This window comes from Ascaphus truei, chromosome 13, assembly GCF_040206685.1.
Source record: "Ascaphus truei isolate aAscTru1 chromosome 13, aAscTru1.hap1, whole genome shotgun sequence".
In the NCBI taxonomy this organism is placed as follows: Eukaryota; Metazoa; Chordata; class Amphibia; order Anura; family Ascaphidae; genus Ascaphus; species Ascaphus truei.
In genome coordinates, this window is record NC_134495.1 from 34,453,879 (window position 1) to 34,475,543 (window position 21,665).

At 50.5% G+C, this 21,665-nt stretch overlaps 1 long non-coding RNA gene across 1 annotated transcript; it reads right to left on the reverse strand.

Annotated features, from left to right (window-relative positions):
- Positions 1-1,145: 1,145 nt before the first annotated feature.
- LOC142465121 (uncharacterized) lies at positions 1,146-21,377 on the reverse strand. The gene is made up of 3 exons (XR_012787794.1): positions 20,729-21,377; positions 1,529-1,658; positions 1,146-1,216 (listed from the first exon to the last, which is right to left on the reverse strand). It is a non-coding gene; the product is annotated as an uncharacterized LOC142465121 (long non-coding RNA).
- Between the last annotated feature and the right edge of the window lie 288 nt (positions 21,378-21,665).

The following is a 21,665-nucleotide window of genomic DNA, read 5'->3' on the forward strand; positions in this document are numbered from 1 at the left end:
GGCAAACAAAACCCCCCAGAGTCATATCATCCAATGATATCTCATAAGTGGAATTAAGAATTGGCAATCGGATTACTCCCTGGATCAACATTCTTCCCATGTTTACTTATTTGGTATATCCCTGTATACCTTCCATTTCTAAAATGATGTCCAACCTTTTTTTGCCATCTGCCATCACAGCCTCCATGGGTAATGAATTCCACATTTGAACTGCCCTTACTGTAAAGAACCCTTTCCTTTGTTGCTGGTGAAATCTACTTTCCTCCAACCTCAAGGGATGGCCCCGAGTCCTTTGTACTGCCCGTGGGATGAATAGTTCTTTTGAAAGCTCCCTGTATTGTCCCCGACTATATTTGTATATAGTTATCATATCCCCTCTTAGACGCCTCTTTTCTAATGTACAGTAAATAAATCTAATTTAGCTAGCCTCTCCTCATAAGTTATATTGAACATCTCTATTAATTTGGTGGCTCTTCTCTGCACTCTCTCTAGTTCCATAATGTCTTTTCTAAGGAGTGGTGCCCAAAATTGTACTCCATATTCAAGGTGTGGTCTTACTAATGCTTTGTAAAGGGGCATAATTATGTTTACTTCCCTTTCATCCATTGCCCGTTTGATGCAAGATAAGATCTTGTTTGCCTTTGAAGCTACTGCATGATATTGGGCACTATTGCTAAGCCTACTGTCTACAAGCACTCCTAAATCCTTCTCCATCAAGGATTACACTATTTTATCCCCATTTAATGTGTAAGTCGCCTGTTTATTCTTGCTTCTCAAATGCATAACCTTACATTTATCTGTATTAAACCTCATCTGCCATTTACCTGCCCAAGTTTCCAGTCTCTCCAAGTCCATCTGGAGAGAAATTACATCCTGCTCTGATTCTACTACCTTACACAATTTAATGTCACCAGCAAAGATGGAGACTTTGGTCTCGATGCCAACCTCAAGGTCATTAATAAACAAGTTAAAAAGCAGGGGTCCCAGTACCGACCCCTGAGGTACTCCACTCATGACTTTAGCCCAACCTGAAAAAGTCCCATGTATGACAACCCTCTGTTGTCTATCCTCCAACCAGTTTTCAATCCAGGTGCATATACAGTATTATTACTGAGTCCAATTTGCTTTATTTTGTACACCAACCTCCTGTGTGAAACCGTATCACTGTGTAGATGAATCATTCACGAAGGTCCAGTCTCTTGATAGGACCACACTTCTGGCCAAATATAAAGACAGGATTCAAAATAAAAGCCAAAGTGAAATAAACATACAAAATAGGGATAATTTTGGATAATATGGGTAATTTTGAGGATCAGAGATAAAATAATAAGTATTCCCCTTTTTTCATTACAAAATGAAATCAATCAGCTGGTAGAATAAGAAAAATGTTGACAAAACATTGGAATATTCATGCACGTGAATTAAAATGTGAAAAGTAAAAACTTCGAATGGACTAAAAGATGTATCAAGTCATGTCTAGAATTATCGGCAATATTAACGGTGGAAAGGAAGGTGAATTTTTGCTTACCACCACTAAATGTGATAATCCCTCAAAAGACAGGGGACAACAAATCACATGTAGAACATATGTCATTTAATTATTATCCTGTGGTCTCTCCTATGTAGGACGCTCCACACGCTCTTTGTAGGTTCGATTCCTGGAACATAGAAGAAGTATCCTTGGTGGAGCACAGACATTATTTCTATATTTATATGAATAAAATGTGTTACCAGGAAGTAATACATTGAGAGTTACCTCTCGTTTTCACGTATGTCCTGGGCACAGGGTTATGATGACAAATAATACATGGTTACATTACATAGTTACAATGAGTGAGCAGGGTATACATTATATACGACACATACTGCAGCATGCACAGCAAGAGATAATATATGTTATAGGCGTATGCAACAGGTTAAAGATAAAGATAAGGTAAAGGTTACAGACCAGATTAAAATGTGAGACGAGGAGAAAAACAACAACATTGAGCTCAAGGAGACAAACACTGTGGCTATCTGCAGCCAGCGTGGGCGTGAAACACGTGGGAGGGGGATTCTTTTTGTTTGTAGATTTTTGTAGTTAGTTTGCCCTTTTTTACTGGTGAGTTCTGTATCTACCAGGGGCGGCTGTGTCACTGATCTTTTGTACCTGCTTTAAAATGACAGCTTTAGTTCTGAAAGAACTTAAGACTGCTGGCGGCTGTGAGAGTCTCCGGAAGACTGTTCCAGTTGTGAAGAGGCAGAGGCCCCAGCATGGGGTCGTAGGCTCCTTAAGGGCTGCGACGTCCTGATTGGCGAGAGCTGGCAGGGGGGGGGGGGGTCGGCTTACCCCCCTCCCCCTTCCCACACGGAGTGGGAAGGCTGCTTGTCCCCTCCCATGCAGGGGGAGGGGGGAGAGGGTATAAAGAGTGGGGCCCCAGGGGAGAGAGACAGAGCTAACGGAATTTTCCCCTTACCTTGCAGGAACGCTGGCTGCTGCTGAGCTGCCATTTCAAGACCGCGAGGGAAGGCCGCAGTGACTGCAGCAGCCCCCCGCTGTATGAAGACCCCGAGTCCTGCCAGCCTCGCCCATGAGCTTGAGGAGGCCACTGATGCTGCGGCACCAGAGGAGCCAGTAAGTGTCCCTGCCCCGCGCAGATCCCAGCGCTGAGGTGCAGGTAGGGATCCCCATCCCCCATCCCACAGCCCTCCCAGCTCCCCCGGCAAGTGCAGGCGCCTGCTTGCAGCCCACCACGCTCCCGCGCCCACCCTGGGGCCCCCTCCAGCCTTATGCCCCTCTATCCGCCCCCCAGCCTGTGCCCCGCCACCTCTCGGCTTTTTCCCCTGCAAGGTCCCTCCGCCTCACTACTGATTCCCCCGCCGGGCCACGGCGCCTCCCGGCCTCTATTCCCGCACCCCTCCTTCCCCTGCTCCCAGGCCTTGTCCCCCCTCCCGGTTCGCGCTTCGGCGAGGCCCCGCCAACCGCGCCCTACTCCCTCTGCCCAAGCGCGGTCCCGGCAGGGAGGGGGCGGGTCGCTCCTGTGCTTCCGCCGCCAGCCCCGGCGCCGCCAGCAGCCCGCTCACCACTCTGCAGGTGACGGCCGCGCGCCGAGCAGGGCGCCCGATGCCCAGGTCCCCCCCCCCTACCATCTCTCCCGACCGCAGGGCGCCGGCCGGGGAGCGCGCCTGTCGGCTCCCACTGCAACAGGCCGCTTACCCCTCTGCTGGGGGTGGCCACGCGCCGGCTCCCCCCATACCACCTCCTCACACCCCCACCACGGGGACCATCTGGCTCCGTCCCGCGCCCCCATCCCACTCACCCCTCCGACCTGCGAGCGGTGCTGCTGGCTCCTCGGCACCATGACTCACCTCCCTCCAATGTGCTGCAGCAGGGGAGGGAGGGGCGCTCTTCTCCCGCGCGCGGGCTGCAGGCTGACCTTTCCCCCTGCTCCACCCTCCCTTCCCGGGCTTCTGTGAGCAGGGGGAGGGGGGGTTTCCCTCCCCGGGGAGGGAGGGTTTCCCTCGCCGGGGAGGGGGGGTTTCCCTCCCCATGTTTATTAAAGAGACAGGAGGTCACAGGCAGGTCTGCAGAGGCAGGCTGTTACCTTGGCCCTCCTCTGCAGCAGCGCCACCATGAGGCCCCTAGCGGTACTGCAGGGCGACCTCAAGTTCACCCCTCAGGGCGACCTCAACCTTACCCCTCACAGTACAGGGCAGACTGTGAGCAGGGTTACTACAGTGAAGCACCAACATATCATATAACCACACGCCATACCCAACCACCCCACCTACTTACCTCCAGCAGGCAGGGGCGCGGGCGGTCTAGTGTATAACCGCCCCAGCCACCCGGGGCCCCTGCCCCTCCCACCCATGGGCCACGCTGTGTCGGGCAGATTAACTGCAGCGCAGAGACGGGCATTCTGCTCTGTCACCGGCGGGGGTGGGGGGAGAGGATTTAAGGCGACCCAGCCCCGGGATCCTGCAGGGGGTCCTCTCAGTTTTCGCAGGAAGCGACGGCCAATGACTGGTCATTGCACGCATGGAATGTGGACCAGGACACCTACTCACCTTCACCGACGCATGGCGAGGAGGGGGACAGACGCCGAGGCCAGTCACCGCGCTTCAGGCCAGGTCAGCGCAGGGTACTAACCCGAGCAACGAGATTCCAGGTAAGGAAATAAATCCTAGTATAGTACGGGTAATAGCGACTCAGATAGTGACAGCGCAATTTCACAAAACCTGTATATATAAATTCCTAAAGAGACAGCGGTGATTCTCCGGTCACTTAAGGCTAGGTATCTATTAAGTCACTCAGGGGAACTTGCCTGCTTGCAGTTTGTCTGTGACATCTCTAATACAGAGTGCTTTTCCTGGTAATGTACAGGTCAATAAAAGCTTCAGTCAGACTTAGAACTTTGCTACTAATATTGACAGATTTACTATAAATCATTCTTCCTGTTATTACACAGGTTATTAAGAATTTATATTAGCGTTAGGGACCCCTGATATGTGGTCTGCCGTGCCATTGGCTCAGGGGCTTACAACAATTTTCGCCAAAGATGTCAAACTAAAAGACCATTTTAGTTAATAGATATTTATACATATATGTTTAGGCACTGTACCGTGTATGAGTCTCACTGGATGTGCTAAAACTGAGCTTTGTCTGTGTTTTAGGTTCTGTCTCTCATTTTAAATATATATTGCCATGCTCAGTAGCACTCCTCTTGACACTCATATGCTTATATATATGTTGTGGTTATTTTGGGGGTTCAATAGGAGCTTGTTAGGTGTCCAGTATATTTTACACTTAAGGCTAGGCCAAGCGGTGCAACGCAGGTGGCAGCGCGGGAGAGCAAGGCCCCAAAAATTAAGGATGACGGCGTAAGTACCAGCAATTGTATTGTATTGTATGTCGTTATTTATATAGCGCCATTAAGGTACATAGCGCTTCACATTAGTAATACACGTGGTAACCAAATAAATATCAGATCATATAAATAACAGATCATGGGAATAAGTGCTTTAGGCATTAAAGTAACATTAAGGTAGAGTCCCTGCCAGGAGGGAAGCCAGACACCCGCTCCGGGTGCGACGCCAAGCAGGGGGAGCGGGGGGACCAGTATCAATCCTTCACCACCCAGGCTGGTTCAGCCACTATTTACCTGCTTGCTCTGGAAGTAGCTAGACGGATTCTTCTATCTACACCCAAAGTGAGATAATAAAAGGGAAAGTTCACGGACGTACACAACCTTTTGCTGATGGGTTTCAGGCCAGGGAAAAAGCAAAGGCTACAGGTGAGGAGAGAGCTAGTAAGTATAAAACCATGGACAACTGGCTAAGAGGTTACCTTGTGTTAGCCAGCTGCCTGCTGGAGAAGCACCCAGTAGAGGGTCTGAACGTCCTTAAATACATAGACCTTAGATGCGACACATATAAAACATTTGGGGAACATCGTGGGAAGAATATGTTTAGAATTTGGTAACCACACTCGCAAGTCGCAATCTTAAAATTCGCCTCTATATACCCGCACGTCATACGGGAGAAAATGACCAAAGAGGTAGGCCTGCGACGCATGGCTGGACCGTTTCACTCACTGCCCATACACTGAGGAGCCTTAGGCTAAGGTCCCGTTGCACGCGTCCGCACGGCTGGCTTGCTTGCCGGCGGCGCGTGCAACTCGCTGTACAGCGATCTGCGGTCTACAGGATGCTTTTCTCGGAGCGGGGGGGGGGGGCGTGGCCAAACGGGTCGGGGGGGGGGGCGCGGCCATGACGTGAGGGGGCGCGGCCATGACGTGAGGGGCCGGAGCGGGAGGTGGGAGGATTGACTGGGAGGATTGACAGGGAGGGGGGGCGTGGCTTGAGCGGAGGGACCCGCTACTCTTCCCCCCCTCCCTCCACGGGCTGCCACGGGCTGCAGGTAAGTAAAAAAAACACACACACGCAGGCACTCATACATACATACATACACACACACACACACACACAGGCAGGCACTCACGCACTCACGCACACACACACACACAGACAGAGACAGGCACGCACACAGACAGGCACACACATACACACACACTCATACACACACACACACACAGACAGGCACTCAGGCACACACATACACACACACACAGGCACTCAGGCACACACATATACAGACAGGCACTCACCTGCTTTCACTCCACACTCCTCCCCGCTCCCCGTAGCCTCTCCTCCTCCCGCAGCCTCCCCTCCCCATTGGCTCACAGCCACACCACGTGACGCGTCGAAGCTAGGAAACACCATTCTGTGGTGTCTCCTAGCGGCTGACGCGCCACAGCGTGTGATCAGCTGTGCAGCCAGTGGGGACCGGGACCGACTCGCGAGGATTCCCCTGCTGGTGGGGAACTCGCTACATTGCCGCCTGCGCCAACGAGCGCAGCGGGTCCCAGGCCTTATTCAGGAATGCTAGGGTGCTAGGAAGGTTACACTAATACATGCCCACGTCACCTTGGGCAGATGGGTATAGCGGTCTTATGGACCTGATCCACAAGTCACTAGCCCCACGCACTTGGAGAACCTACCTCCAGGCTTGGCACACATGGCTAGTATTCAAGCAAAAGGACAGAGTCGAGGGTAAGCGTGGTAGCAGCGCGCGGATCATTAGCTTCCTACAGGCCCAGAAGGCAGCTGGGGGTTGGGGCCATGATGGCAGGACTGTGGTTTTCTGAAATGGCACATCTGCAAGGACATAACTAAGGATTTCATAGTTAGGAGAACCCTAAGAATAGGCTGGGATAGGGGTGAAGCCAAGTGAACTGACAGTAAGGAGCCGATAATGCCAGACAGGCTTCAGGTATTGATGATAGAAAAATAGGCTAAAGCGCTCTATGCAGGTATAATGAAATAAAGTGAGCCAAACCACTAAGCCAAGGTATATAAAATGATATGATATAGTTCTTAATATGCAATAGTATGGGTACTATCCTCCTGAAGACAGGTGGTAGATGGTACAAGCCACTCACCCTCAGTCTCATTGGCAGGTTCCCCTGAACATAAGCAATACTCACATCCTAGGAGTGGTAGGCAGGCTGTGCAGCTACAGATATGCAGTATAACAGTAATATGGAGAACAAAAGCGCACTAGCAAAAACTGAGCAGGAAGGACCCAGATTCAACAATAAATAAATAAAAGGGCACTTTAATGTGACAAAAGACCCATACAACGCGTTTCGAATGTCACAGCGTTCTTTTTCAAGGTATTGATGATGGCAGCAAAAGAGCTATGTTTCAGTACAGCGGAAAAGGGAACTGTTCAGAGTAGTATTTGCCGTGGCTTTCTTGGTGCCTCCAGGGTTGGCGAGCTAGTGGCGGCATCTTAAATAATCCAGGGTTCGGGCTTGTTTTTCGCGAGCATGATTCTCAATGCTACGTCAGTGGTATGCAAGATTCGCAGGTCTAAAACCGACCAAGCGGGAAGGGGAGCGTGGGTCCACCTCACTATAGAGGATAACGGAAGTTTGCCCAGTGGCGTTGAGTAAGGGGTACGTAAGGCACAGGCCCAAGGTTGGGAGCAATTTCATCATCCATCAGGACGCAACACCACTCACAAGGTACCAATTTCAAAGCGTTTTTAGGCGGTGCCTTGCTGCTAAGGGGGATGGATCCCAGTGTATTTGTTACCCATTGCTTTAGAATTGGTGCCGCAACAGCGGTAGCTGAGAACGGCTGTATGCCGGACCAAATGTGGAAACCGGGGAGGTGGAAACCCAGTGCCTATAGGGGGTTACATCAGGGCCTAAGGGCACAGCAACGTGCGGAGCCAAGAAGATTAACATGTTTTTCCCTCTCAGTAGACAGCTGCACAAAAGACCCTGGAAGTGTGGATCATGGGACATTCCTTTCGTTCAGTGGGCGCACGTATGGGCGAAGGATCAGCGGTGCGGCCAGCAGCTGTGGTGTACGGGAGAGGGGGTGAATTGGCGTTGGCTTGGAAAGAGAGGAAGGTGCTTGGTTGATCTGTAACAGGCTCTGGACAAGGAGTGAGCAGAATTTCAGGTGAAACCGGATGTTAGTTTGCTACACCTCGTGGGGAATGATCCAGCCAACACCAAAACACTAGAGTTGATTTATCGGTTACAGCAGGAATGCGCCCGCTTGAAGGCGCTGTGGAGTGAGGTTTTAATCATTTGGTCTGTAATTAGTCCAAAGCAAATTTTAAAAGGGCCACGGAAAGAGAAAGCTAGGAGGAAGGTAAATAAGGCCATGGGCAAAATTCATCCTCTAGCGGCGGTAAAACTCTTAAAGCGCAGAGGGACTGACACCAAGGAGTGCAGCTGGCACAGAAGGGGTTAGAGGTGTTCTTAAGTAACATCAAGGGTTTTTTGCGGGAAGAATTAAGATCAGAGGTCGCAGCTTTGGGTGGGCGTGTCGGCCCCAGGGTAGCCAGTGCCCGGCAGAGGGGCCTCCGGGTGGCGGAGCTGCCGCGCCAGCCAAGCTCACGAGACGGAGAAAGGGCGAGGACTTTAGGGTCTGTCCCTCAGCTGGAGCCCCTAGAACAGCGCGGCAGGCTGGAGGCGCCGGCTGTAGGGCCGGGCCGGCCTATGCCCAATCAACGCTGGTAAAAGGCTGGGCACCAGCTTTAGGGCTGGGCCTAAGCTGACCCTGGGGGCGGGAGGGGGAGGGAAGCAGCCCAACATCGGCTGAATGAGGATCTCCCCCTCCCATTTTACAGTGCTTTTGGGCGGAGGGAGGGCGCGGGCCAATTGCTGGCTGTCGGCAGGGATCTCCCTCCCATGCACATGATACGGGCGGGGGGAGGGAGCGGGCCAATTGCTGGCTGTCGGCAGGGATCTCCCCCCCCCATGCACATGATACGGGCTGGGGGAGGGAGCGGGCCAATTGCTGGCTGTCGGCAGGGATCTCCCCCTCCCCCCCATTTTGCATGGAGCATACTTGGCTGGCGGGCAGGCTGGTAGGATTTTAACAGCGGATGTTAAAATAAAGCTGTGACCTTTTCTTCCAACATTGTGTGGTCTCCATTATTTGGTTTAGCGTCACAAAGGAGGGGCGGCGCATAAAGCCTTTATGAGGTGCACGGTAAGGGAAGGAGGAGCGGCCGGACATGGGGTTCCCAAACATAATAAAGATGTGTCTACCCTTAAAATCACGGGTCCTGCACATACAGATGCAGCGGCCGTTATTCGAACAAATCACGGCGCTGTTTTCATGTGCGCTGCTGTACTCCACGCGGCATTTACACCGCCACTCACCCCAGGCACACGTGTTTATCGCGGGCGCTTTGTTTGAATTTCATGGATTCTGTTTCTTTGTGCGCAATGAAATGAATGAATTGTAATGTGTACAGTACTGTGCTACTGTGCTACTGTGTCAATCTCAGGTGTTTAAATACCAGATCACTAAAATGCCATTTTCTGCACTCGCGTCTTAATGCGGGAAGGTTGGAAGAAATCACGCGCCATGACATGGCTATTCCGAGGTATACAACGCGGGAAGTGTTCGAATAACGGCCGCTGCATCTGTATCCCTTCTTCTATCACTGGAGGGGATAGGTTCAGGACCCTTTGTCGACAAGAAATATATTTTTCGGCTGTGCCCACTGGCACCCTGCGGACTCAATGAGTGTTTAGATACTCGCACAATTATTTGATACAACGACATATTCTTGGAATCCTCGGTGAGACCAGACACGAACTTTGCTCTCTTCTTGATCTCTCTTTGCAGCGCAATATGTTACAATTGTATGTGTGTACTAAATTGTATGCATGACTGTTACCATGTGTTACTCCTCTTCCTTAATGTTATGTTTATGTCTAAAGCACTTATTCCCATGATCTGTTATCTATATTATCTGTTATTTATTTGATTACCACATGTATTACTACTGTGAAGCGCTATGTACATTAATGGCGCTATATAAATAAAGACATACAATACAATACAATGTGTGCAATTACTTGTTCGTTTTCATCTGTAGTTACCTATCCACGTTTTCTTTATTCTTCCCTTCTCTTGTTCTTTAATCCATTTATTTTAGTTGTACACAAATAGGCATAGCTTTATATTTTTAGACATAGATTTGCACACATGATTTACAAATGTTATAATTGTTTCTTTTTAAATGTAGAAGTTTTCTGGTTAAGGCTCTTTTTTAATGTTCAGGTGTGTACACTACACTACACTAAAGCAGCTTTGCTGCGATTAGAGAACATTACTGTGGACAATAATACTCTATTAGTAGGGATTGACGTTGAGAGCTTGTACACAAGTATACCACACTCTTTTGGTTTACAAGCTGTCAAACATTTTTTGCGAGCAAGGGATACTAACTCAAAGGCACATAACAATTTTGTTCTTGATCTATTGAACTTTGTCCTGACCAGAAATTTCTTTCTCTTTAACCATAAGATCTACCACCAAGTACAAGGTACCGCCATGGGCACCACGTGCGCTCCCACCTACGCGAATCTCTATCTGGGCTGGTGGGAAGAGACTGTGGTGTTCACGGAAGACTACTCGGTTTACACTGACCACATCGATCTTTGGTCACGGTACATCGACGATGTGCTTTTGTTATGGAACGGTACTAAAGAACTTCTGGTCGAATTTCTAGACAAGCTCAATGACAACACACATAACCTCAAACTTACTTTTGAGGTTCAAAAAGATAGTATTAACTTTCTCGACATAACTATCTCTAAACAACGTAATGATGGTAAACTAGAGACGACACTATACCGTAAACCTACGTCTACTAACAGTCTCCTTGTAGCAGATAGCCATCACCCAAGACAACTCATTCAGAATATCCCCACAGGGCAGTTTTTACGCCTGAAACGGAACTGTAGTACAATATGTGAATTCAAGATGCAGGCCAAAGATCTTACTAAACGTATCCTGGAAAGAGGATACACTAAAACTATTGTCAAAAAAGCCTATCCCAGATCACTGAATACACCTAGACCAGGCCTATTGATTGACCATCCAAAAGTCACTAACGACAAGACACAAACTATACGTTTTATCGGTACATACTGTAACCAGTGGCGGTCTATCCGTCAGGTCCTGACCAAACACTGGCACATTTTACTCCAGGATCAGGATTTGGCGAAAATACTGCAACCCACACCTAACATGGTGAGTCGTAGAGCGCGTAATCTACGCGATCTGTTGGTTGAAAGCCACTTTCAGAATAAACCTCAACGAACATGGCTGGGTAACAAACCAACTGGCACATACACTTGTGGACGTTGCAAGGCTTGCCCCTCGGTCAAGGTAACCAAAACTTTCTCCGACTCTACATCACTCCACACTTTTACCATCAGGGACTTCATAAACTGTCTCACGACAGGAGTGGTCTATTTGATCCAATGTACATGTGGCAAACAGTATGTTGGCGAAACTCATAGAGCGTTTAAAATACGTATTTTGGAACACCTTGGATCAATTAGAAACAAACTAGATACACCAGTGGCGAGACATATAAATGATGCACACCATGGCGATTCTTCCAATCTCAGTTTCATTGGCATAGCCCATGTACCCTGGGGCCCACGCAAGGGCGACTGGGATAAAAAACTGCGCCAACGAGAATGCCGTTGGATACACCTTTTGAACACCCAGGCACCAATGGGTCTCAATGAGGGATTCCCCTTCTCCTCTTTTCTCTGATCAGGGCTAGTGGGATCCAGGTATATAGAACTATTTATTACAGCTTAGTAGGAGTCGTTTTGACTTTATAGGCGGCTCCGTCAGTATAGTACAGTCCTACACCATCCTCATTTTTTCAAGCTATCTGTTATTGGTGTGCATCATTTTATGTCTCCAGACATCTTATGGTCCAAGTGCGTTGTGATCTGTGTCATTCATAGGTTTTTACATTACTATATGGGTCTATGGTTTTATGTCATCACCACCTCTTATATCCACTTGCACACATTTTCCCCCTCCATCCCTTCTCCCCCCCTTCCCCCCTTCCCTGGTTGATTCATTATATGTTCTGTTAGGGCAGGGGGGCGCAAACTTTTTTCCCTGCGCCCCCCTGCTGGCTGTCCCCTCATTCCCGCGCCCCCCCCAACCCCAACTTACCCGCGCTCCGGCGTAATGACGTCACGTTGCCATAGCAACGTGACGTCACATGACCTCGCAGCGTCATTTTGACGCCGCGTTGCCATGGCGACGCAGGGAGGAAGCCGTCGAAGCCACGGTAAGTAAGGTTTACAGAGGCCCTGCAGCTCCCCCGGCACTTAATTTAAGTGCCTTCGGGAAGCGCGCGGGGCCTCTGTAAACCCCGCGCCCCCCATCGGCAGTATCGCGCCCCCCCTGGGGGTCGCGCCCCACAGTTTGCGCACCGCTGTGTTAGGGTATACTTGTTTCCCTACTATGTCTCTTTAATGCATCAGTGACATACGTCATCCGCTCCTCCCCTCCAGGGAGGTATGTAAGGTCTGACTCTACGATACGTGAACACTCCTCCCCCTTGAGAAAGCGCACTGTGACGTGCGAAAAGTACGTCGGGGAACGCGTGACGTCATTACGCTGACGTACACGCGGCTTGTGGCAGGAGACACGGGAAACTCCAGATGACTTACGTGGCACACGCTGCTATTCTACCAGCTGCAAGAGACTGCCTGACAGGTTGTATGTGAGCGCATTGCAGGCACGGGGCATACGCTGTTGCTCCATTAGATACAGGAACCCATTGGTCCAGTTCCATGTGTATTTACTTGCGGGCCAATTTGCACCTACTCTACGGTGTTACACCTATACCTGCTTGTTTATTCTGGCTCACAGCCGTCTATGACTATATGGGATACAGTGCTGCTGCACACAGTTCTCTACAGATTGCATATATATAGCTGTGCTATTTTGGAACATTACTCATTCCTTTTTTTGTTCCGTGACTCCACACATCTGGGGATTTTATCCTTGCACCTCGGTGCATTTTATTGTGTTTCGTCGGTTTTTAGATATTGATTAAAGTATTTATTATTTTTCCTTTTGTGACCTTTGGCTGTTACCCTATTGTGGGGTTAGGCTATTCTGTGGCCTTCTATGTAGTGATATTGTACTTACCTTGTCACCTGGCTTTGAGTGCAATATTAGGGGGCTTTATATAATCCTGGCTGATTATTTGTGTGTTCTCTACTGCGTATTCTCCCTTGCACCAGGTTGATTATATACAGACTGTATGTATGTGTGTTTGTCTGGGGTAGCGACGTGTTCCCTGGCTATTACAGTATAATGCTGCTATATCAAGTTTGTATATAAGTAGGGTTGCCAGGTGTTTAGTATTGAATGGGACTGTCCTGTATTTGGACACTGTGTCCAGTAAAAAGTCTGGTATTACCTCTCTGGGCGTGTATGTGTATACCAGTATTACCTCTCTGGGTGTGTATGTGTATACCGGTATTACCTCTCTGGGCGTGTATGTGTATACCGGTATTACCTCTCTGGGTGTGTATGTGTATACCGGTATTACCTCTCTGGGTGTGTATGTGTATACCGGTATTACCTCTCTGGGCGTGTATGTGTATACCGGTATTACCTCTCTGGGCGTGTATGTGTATACCTGTATTACCTCTCTGGGCGTGTATGTGTATACCGGTATAACCTCTCTGGGCGTGTATGTGTATACCGGTATTACCTCTCTGGGTGTGTATGTGTATACCGGTATTAACTCTCTGGGCGTGAATGTGTATACCGGTATTACCTCTCTGGGCGTGTATGTGTATACAGGTATTACCTCTCTGGGCGTGTATGTGTATACCGGTATTACCTCTCTGGGCGTGTATGTGTATACAGGTATTACCTCTCTGGGCGTGTATGTGTATACCGGTATTACCTCTCTGGGCGTGTATGTGTATACCGGTATTACCTCTCTGGGCGTGTATGTGTATAACGGTATTAACTCTCTGGGCGTGTATGTGTATACCGGTATTACCTCTCTGGGCGTGTATGTGTATACAGGTATTACCTCTCTGGGCGTGTATGTGTATACCGGTATTACCTCTCTGGGCGTGTATGTGTATACTGGTATTACCTATCTGGGCGCGTATGTGTATACCGGTATTACCTCTCTGGGCGTGTATGTGTATACCGGTATTACCTCTCTGGGCGTGTATGTGTATAACGGTATTACCTCCCTGGACGTGTATGTGTATACCGGTATTCCCTCTCTTGGCATGTATGTGTATACCGGTATTACCTCTCTGGGCGTGTATGTGTATACCGGTATTACCTCTCTGGGCGTGTATGTGTATAACGGTATTACCTCCCTGGACGTGTATGTGTATACCGGGATTCCCTCTCTTGGCATGTATGTGTATACCGGTATTACCTCTCTTGGCGTGTATGTGTATACCGGTATTACCTCTCTTGGCGTGTATGTGTATACTGGTATTCCCTCTCTTGGCGTGTATGTGTATACCGGTATTACCTCTCTTGGCGTGTATGTGTATACTGGTATTCCCTCTCTGGGCGTGTATGTGTATACCGGTATTCCCTCTCTTGGCGTTTATGTGTATTCCGGTATTACCTCTCTTGGCGTGTATGTGTATACCGGTATTCCCTCTCTTGGCGTGTATGTGTATAACGGTATTCCCTCTCTGGACATAGAGAGCTGACCGGCTTGGGGGGGGCGCAGGATTTCCTCCATGCAGGAAGAGCAGGGCTGTTGCTGGGGGCTGGGCAGCTTCCTCCATCCTGATTGGCTGCATTACCCAGCAGCAGCCAATCAGGAGGAGATGGCAGGAGCCTGGGGGTGGGGCCAAGAAGAGGAGGAAACAGCATGGAGCAGAGAGAGAGAGGTGTGTGTGTGTCAAGTGCATCGCACCTTTCACCATTGTGTCCAGTAGGTGCTGCACCTTATCCAATGAAACAACCCCCTGAGTAATATACAGGAAGGAAGGAAGCTGTGACAAACCAGTCCTGATATTCTGCAGGAGCCGCCTGTTCACCGGCTCATCAGCTCACGGAGACTTCTACTTCCTGCAGCGAAACACCCACGCGTTCCACACGAGTACCATGGATGGGCCCCTGCAGGCAGAGTGTCTCAGGGAACGGGCTTTAGCCCCTCCACCAGCTACAGCCTGCTATTTGCTGTATCGCTAACAAGTGGAAATTGCTTTCAGTATTGACTACTGGGATACAAGTGGTTAAACCAAGGAGAGTTATATGCCTACAACCTATATGCTAAACGCTAATTAGTCAGACTAATTCATTGACTTCCCTGAAGTCCCACCCAATATTTCCTTACTGTGATAAGATCTAGTGGTCTCTTGGGAGAGAGGAGGAGGGGGGGCAGAGCGAGGGGAAGGGGGGCAGAATGAGGGGAAGGGGGGCAGAGGGGAAACAGAAGAAGGGGGGGCAGAGCGAGGGGAAATGGGGGGCAGAGCAAAGGGGGATGGGGGGCAGAGCAAGGGGGATGGGGTGCAGAGCAAGGGGAAGGGGGAGAGAGGGGAAGGGGGGGGAGAGAGGGGAAGGGGGGGAGAGAGAAGGGGGGCAGAACAAGGGGAAGGGGAGACAGAGCGAGAGGAAGGGGGGGCAGAGCGAGAGGAAGGGGGGAAGAGCGAGAGGGAGTGGGGGCAGAGCGAGAGGAAGGGGGCAGAGCGAGAGGTTTGAGGGCAGAGCGAGAGGAAGAGGGGGCAGTGAGGGGGGGAGGGAGGAGAGCGAGGAGGAGGGGGGAGAGGGAGGGGGGAAGCAAGGATTGGGGAGAGGGCAAATCGAGGAGGAGGGTGAAGGGGAGAGAGGGGGCAGAGCAAGGGGGGTGGTGAAGGGGGGAGGGGGGAAGGGGAAAAAGCAAGGTAGAGGGGCAGAAAAGCGGGGGGAAGCGAGGGGGTTGGGGCAAAGTGAGGGGAAGGGGGGACAGAGCAAGGGGAAGGGGGGAGAGTGAGGAGGAAGAGGGGAAAGTGAAGGGGGAGCAAAGCGAGAGGAGGGGGGCAGTGCGAGGGGAAGGGGGATTGAATGAGGGGGAGGGGGGCAGTGCGAGGGGAAGGGGGATTGAACGAGGGGGAGGGTAGAGCGGATACATTGGACTTTCTGTTCTTTTCTGAGGAATATTATTGGTACATTCCCATACAAAGCCCTTCCTACCCCGCCTATACTGTAGGTGTATACGGGGTAATAGTGACTCGTTGTGGTCAGTTCCACAGTCGGTGGTTTTAATATTTTTACTTCTTTAAACAGCCTATTGCTGCAATGAAATGATGCTTAGTACCTCCTTGCAAAAGGCAGAGGTCGGCTACAAACCCGCACCTCCTGAGGGACCTGAGCCTAAATCCTGCGCCTTATACTGCTCAGCCATGTTACCTGCAGCTTCCCATTCACTATCCCTCTTTATTCTAAGCCAGGGGTGAGCAAACTTTTTATGCCGAGCCCCCCTTTATATCCATGAAATTTCTCGGGCCCCCCCTGCCTGATGTAATCAAAATCACATGGAAATAAAAACCTTTATTAAACGGTATACAACGTAAATACAAATATGTCTAAGGCCGCGCGTATAGTGCCCGCGATGGAGACGCGTGACGTCACTCGTCGCCGCTTGCGAAAGTTGTATTTCGCTTTGTGGCTGCGCGGGCGACCAGGCCATTGATTGGTTCAGGGGCTGTCACATGAGGCGACAGCCCCTAAAAAATCAAATATTGTCGGCTTAAAAAAATCGCGTCACCTCGTCGCACTTACTATGAGCGCACGTGGCGGCGACAATGCATTTGTTTTCGGGCGACGTCGCGTCGCCAGCACTATAAGCGCAGTTTAAATACTTACATACTTCAATAGCTCGCTCTTGCAAAACTAGGCTGCGTCCACGCTGCCGCTGAGAGCGGTGACATCACCAACTCTCCAAGCATGAGCGCAGGGTGGCCTGCATAATTTTGCAAGCGTGGATCGGGGAAGTGTTTTCACTTTTTTTTCATTTTTTCTGTACATTCATAGTGTGATTGATATAGTGGCAGCCGACCCTCTCACTTGCAGAGGATCGCAGCGAAGCAGGTTGCCAGCGAGGAGAGCAGGAACACAGCGCTATTGCAGGGCAGACACCAGAAGGAGGGGCGTTTGACATCACAGCGCTCAGGCGTGCTCCTCCCCCGTACCTCCGAATCACGTGGCCGCCACCTGCACTATTCTGTTCGGCCGGCCGCCCGCACACATCATCTTGGCCGCCTGCGCACATCTTTTTCGCCTGCGCACCCAGATTTTGCCGCACGTGCCTTTCCTAAATAATCTTGCACCGCTGCATTTAATCACAACACCCCCCCCCCCCCACACACACACACACACAACACACACACTCAATCACCACACACACTCAATCACCCCCCCCACACACACACACACACACTCAACCCCCCCACACACACTCAACTCCCCCCCCACACACACACACTCAACCACACACACACTCAACTCCACACTCATCCAACCCCCTACACACACACCCAACCCCCTACACACACACGCCACACACACTCAACCCCCTCAACACACACACACACTCAACCCCCCCACACAAACACACTCAACCCCCCCCCTACACCCCACCCCTCCCCCCCCACACACACACCTCCACACACACACACCCCACCACACACACACACCCCACCACACACACACACCCCACCACACACACACCCCACCACACACAGTGGGTGGAGGGAGTAACTAAGCCTGCTCAGGTACCCCATGTGCTGCTGAAAATGGGCGGGTAATAGACAGGAGGAGGGCTTGTCTGTGTGCAGGCAAGGCCCCGCTGCAAGGGCCGCCCCCTCTGCAGGCAGACACAGAGCAGGGAAGCAGCCTCAGCACGGAGCTTCTGGCCGCCCGTGCACAGCTCTGCCCGCCCCCAGGTTTCCCTGCACGCAGCCCGCGCCCCCCTACATAATCTTGCGCCCCCCAGTTTGCGCACCGCTGTTCTAAGCCATAGCATACAGGTAGGGAGTATACTATGAACTAGTATGCCCATACATAATGATTATTATATGGCAAGTGTTCTGACTCAAGCTCACGGTGGCAAGTGAGTAGAGGCAGGCAGCTTAACTCGATCCCATACTCCAAGCAAGGGAATCTTCTTATTTGCTGAAGTGTTTATTGTGTCAAGAACAATACAAACAAAAAGGGGAAAAGGTACTGAGGGAAAACACTGGGGCATAGGAGCAATGGGGGGGAAAGGGAGCTAGGATGGCAAGTGGGATAATGCTAGGTAAATAGGGTGGCTTAGTATCAGGGATAGCTATGGTATCAGGGATGGGCACATTACAATAGCTTTTACCAGGGGAGTAGGTGAGGAGACTGCTCCAAGATGGCTGCTTGATCTGAAAGGAAGCATGTTAGCCTGGGCTAGCAGGAAATAAGTCAAGCTGTACGAACTAGCAGGGGGAGGAAGGGACAGCTCAAGTAACGAAGAAGTACAGGGGGGTTGCAGGGCAACAGGCTTGGAAGCCAAGGGAAAGTAACAATGTTGCAACATTACACTGAGGAGTGATGGCTGCCTCAGAACTGGGAAAATATACAGAGAGGTTCCAGGACAGCAAGGATTATTATATGGCTGGAGTATGATTGATCTTAGTCATGCTGTTAGCAACGTACCTCTGTCAGCCGTATTGAAAAAATAACAAAAATAAAATGGCTCCTCAAAAACAAAATGGCCACTCTCGCCATCCCTCATTTAAGAACCTTGACTAATTTAGTAACCATGTTATTGCACTATAGGACTTACACCTTCTTGCATTAATATCACCAGCTCTTAGCATAGGGCTTCCCCTCAGGAATAGATTTACCAGATCCCTTCATTCTCCGGCATCCAACCAGACGTTTAGTAAAATTGGATTTGGATATTATGCATCAAAAAGGGTCATAAGCCATCACATTCTGAGCAATGTATCTCTATAGCACGGCCGCTGCCTTTCCTGTGAGCGACCTTGTTATCACCCCAATCCTTCAGGGCTGTGGCATAGTGCAGGAGACCTGCCTCATGTCAGCGCAATGAGGGACGATGCTCAAACCAAAACAGGTAGAATGGCTGCTCATTGTGGGATGGTGTATACCTCAGGTTATGATCCAGCCGGCAGCTGATCCCATGGATCACACACACACACATTTAACACCCATTACATCTGTATACATCATTTTGTACACAGCGATTATTGTGGCGGTGTGCGTGCAAGCAACGCCAGAACAAATTAGTGTAGACAAATAAAGGCGCGCAATCAAGCGCTACGAAGCGACAGAGAATAGAGGAGACAACTGAAATTTTTCTGCAGTGCAATGGCGGCGTCACGTGAACGGTTCAGCCAATGAAGGCGAACCGTTCACGTGACGTCACAGCCACGCCTCCACCACGCCTCCCGATCGCCTCCAGCCTAGTTTATGTTTGCCTGCCCGCCACGCGCACGTGATGTCACACGCGCGGTCGTATACGCACTGGCACTATAATCGCGGCATTAGGCATCGTCTAGGGTGCAACCAAGTGCGCTGGCGCTTGAGCGCCGTGATGTCGGGCTCTCAGGTTGCCCGGGCGATTCCTGGCCAGCTTGTTGCACACGTGGGAGGCGTGTCGGGGGTGCCGCCATGATGTCACGGAGCTGGTTCGCCCTCATTGTGCGAACCGCTCACGTGAAGCGCTAGCGAGCGGCAAAATAAAATGTATTCGTCTCTGCAAGCAGCTGAGTGCCGAGCGCTCGCGGCACGAGCTCGTGACACTCGCACACTGGACAGACTCATTGCGATCATGAGCAAGCGCGCTCAGCTTCATCCGGACCCGGCCTTATGCTGCAATGCTAGCTGGCCAACCATTGAATGAGATTAAACAAAGTTTGTGTTTGCAATGCCTGCTGTTTCCCTCCCTCTCCCTGTCAGGCAGGAGCCGGCATTAATCTGTGCACTTAAACAGAACCACAACTACAATGCCTGATTAAATAATGTGACACACTGACCCAGATAAACGTCTGATTGGTGGAATTTAAATAAGGGGCGGAGCCACAAGGACAGGCTAAAATGACAGTTAGGCTAGTGAGGAGATTGTCACAGCCGCCATTTTGTGTAAACCTTTTGCAAGACAGATAAAGTTCTGCCTGCAGCTGCATCATACTGATATACAACACCGCTGCAAATTACCATGTGAACATTTCAGTGCATGAAACCTATATATTTTCCACATAATGTACAATACTATAATAAATTATTCTAGTAATCTTATCTATCATGCCCGTGGGAGTGAAGTGGCAGCCTGATTCTTTGTTTAGCAATATTATTGTCATGTGACTTTCTGTGCATCCTTTATGTAGCCCTGTGTCCTATTGAACACAGTCCGCTACCATATGCTCTATAACCTGTAGGCTCCCAGGGCCTGAGCCTCCGCCACGGAGAGCCTGGGGTGCACGTAGTACTATATGTAACCTTATACATGGTGCAGCGCCTCCACCTGCGATGGCTCCCACCAGAGGGGGAGAGAGTCCTCGCAGGACACTTATATATATCTCCACACACACACACAGCATATAAAACAACCGAATGACTTTACTGTATTTGCTTAGGCAATAGGTATATACCAACAGGTGTCCCTTTCTAGAGGAGACACTATCTACTGCATCTCGCAGGACGCTTCCCCCTTCACTGGCTGATCCAACCCCGTGTCCAGTAACCCCCCACCGATTGTCCCCCACCCTCAAGTGAGATAATGAATATGTATGGGTGACTGCGCAGCCACTATGTCCCGTGTGAATAGAGTATGACTCGTTGGTGCACTTGGTGATGGTTACCTGCCGGGCACTCCAGTACCCGGGCCTGCCAAGGATCTTCACAAAGGATCAGATGCGACTGGAACCAGCGATAGTCACCCGGGGCGATCCCACCCAGATGACTGCAGCAACTGTATGGAGGTCTGAGCCCAGACCTCCGCCAAAAGTGTACTGTCTCTTACTTTGTCTCTGAACTGACACAATAAGGGAAACTTGAACCTGTCTAGGGCCAATCCCTAGCTCCGCTCACTCTACGGGGACTCAGGGCCTAACTGGGCCGGGGTATAAGGCCTAGGTAGGGGCTGTGTGCCTCCCTACACTTGGAGCTCCATCTCCTTCCTCCTCCCGCTCGCTCTGAGCAACGTGCGCGCCCGTGCAACCCTATCTTCCGATATCCCAACCACCCGATTGGTTCCCTGGTGTCACATGGTCTCGCGGTGGCTGCTGGGACTCGTAGTCCCCTACGCTCCACCCTATAGGAACTATTCCTCCTTCGCGGGCTTTGGCAGCTATGCCCGCGCATGCGCGACCTCTGCTCCCTAGCCAGCACTGCAACCTTCTGCGCCTGCGCTAGTGTCAACATGGCGGCGCCCTTAAGTCGCGGAACCTCCGATATACCGGAGCGTTCCCTGCTCTGCTGCAACCTTCCCATTCCCACAACAATACGAGAGAGAGAGACCCTGCTACATTTATTTTAACCCTGCCTCACTCCTTTCTATTGTCTTATATCTGGCTATGTAACCACAAGAGGGTATATCATTTACTAGCTGGATTCTCAGTCCTTGATCCCCGATACCTAGGGGGACCAGATGTCGTGGTGTTTAGGCCTCTGTCCCGACATTTTGGGGTGCTGTTCCCGTTTTCTATCCCATGGGACCCCTGCCTTAGTGCGAGGGTCCGACATTTTCTACAAAGCATGTGCTTCTCTGTTTCTTCTGTGTATATATGTATGTATATT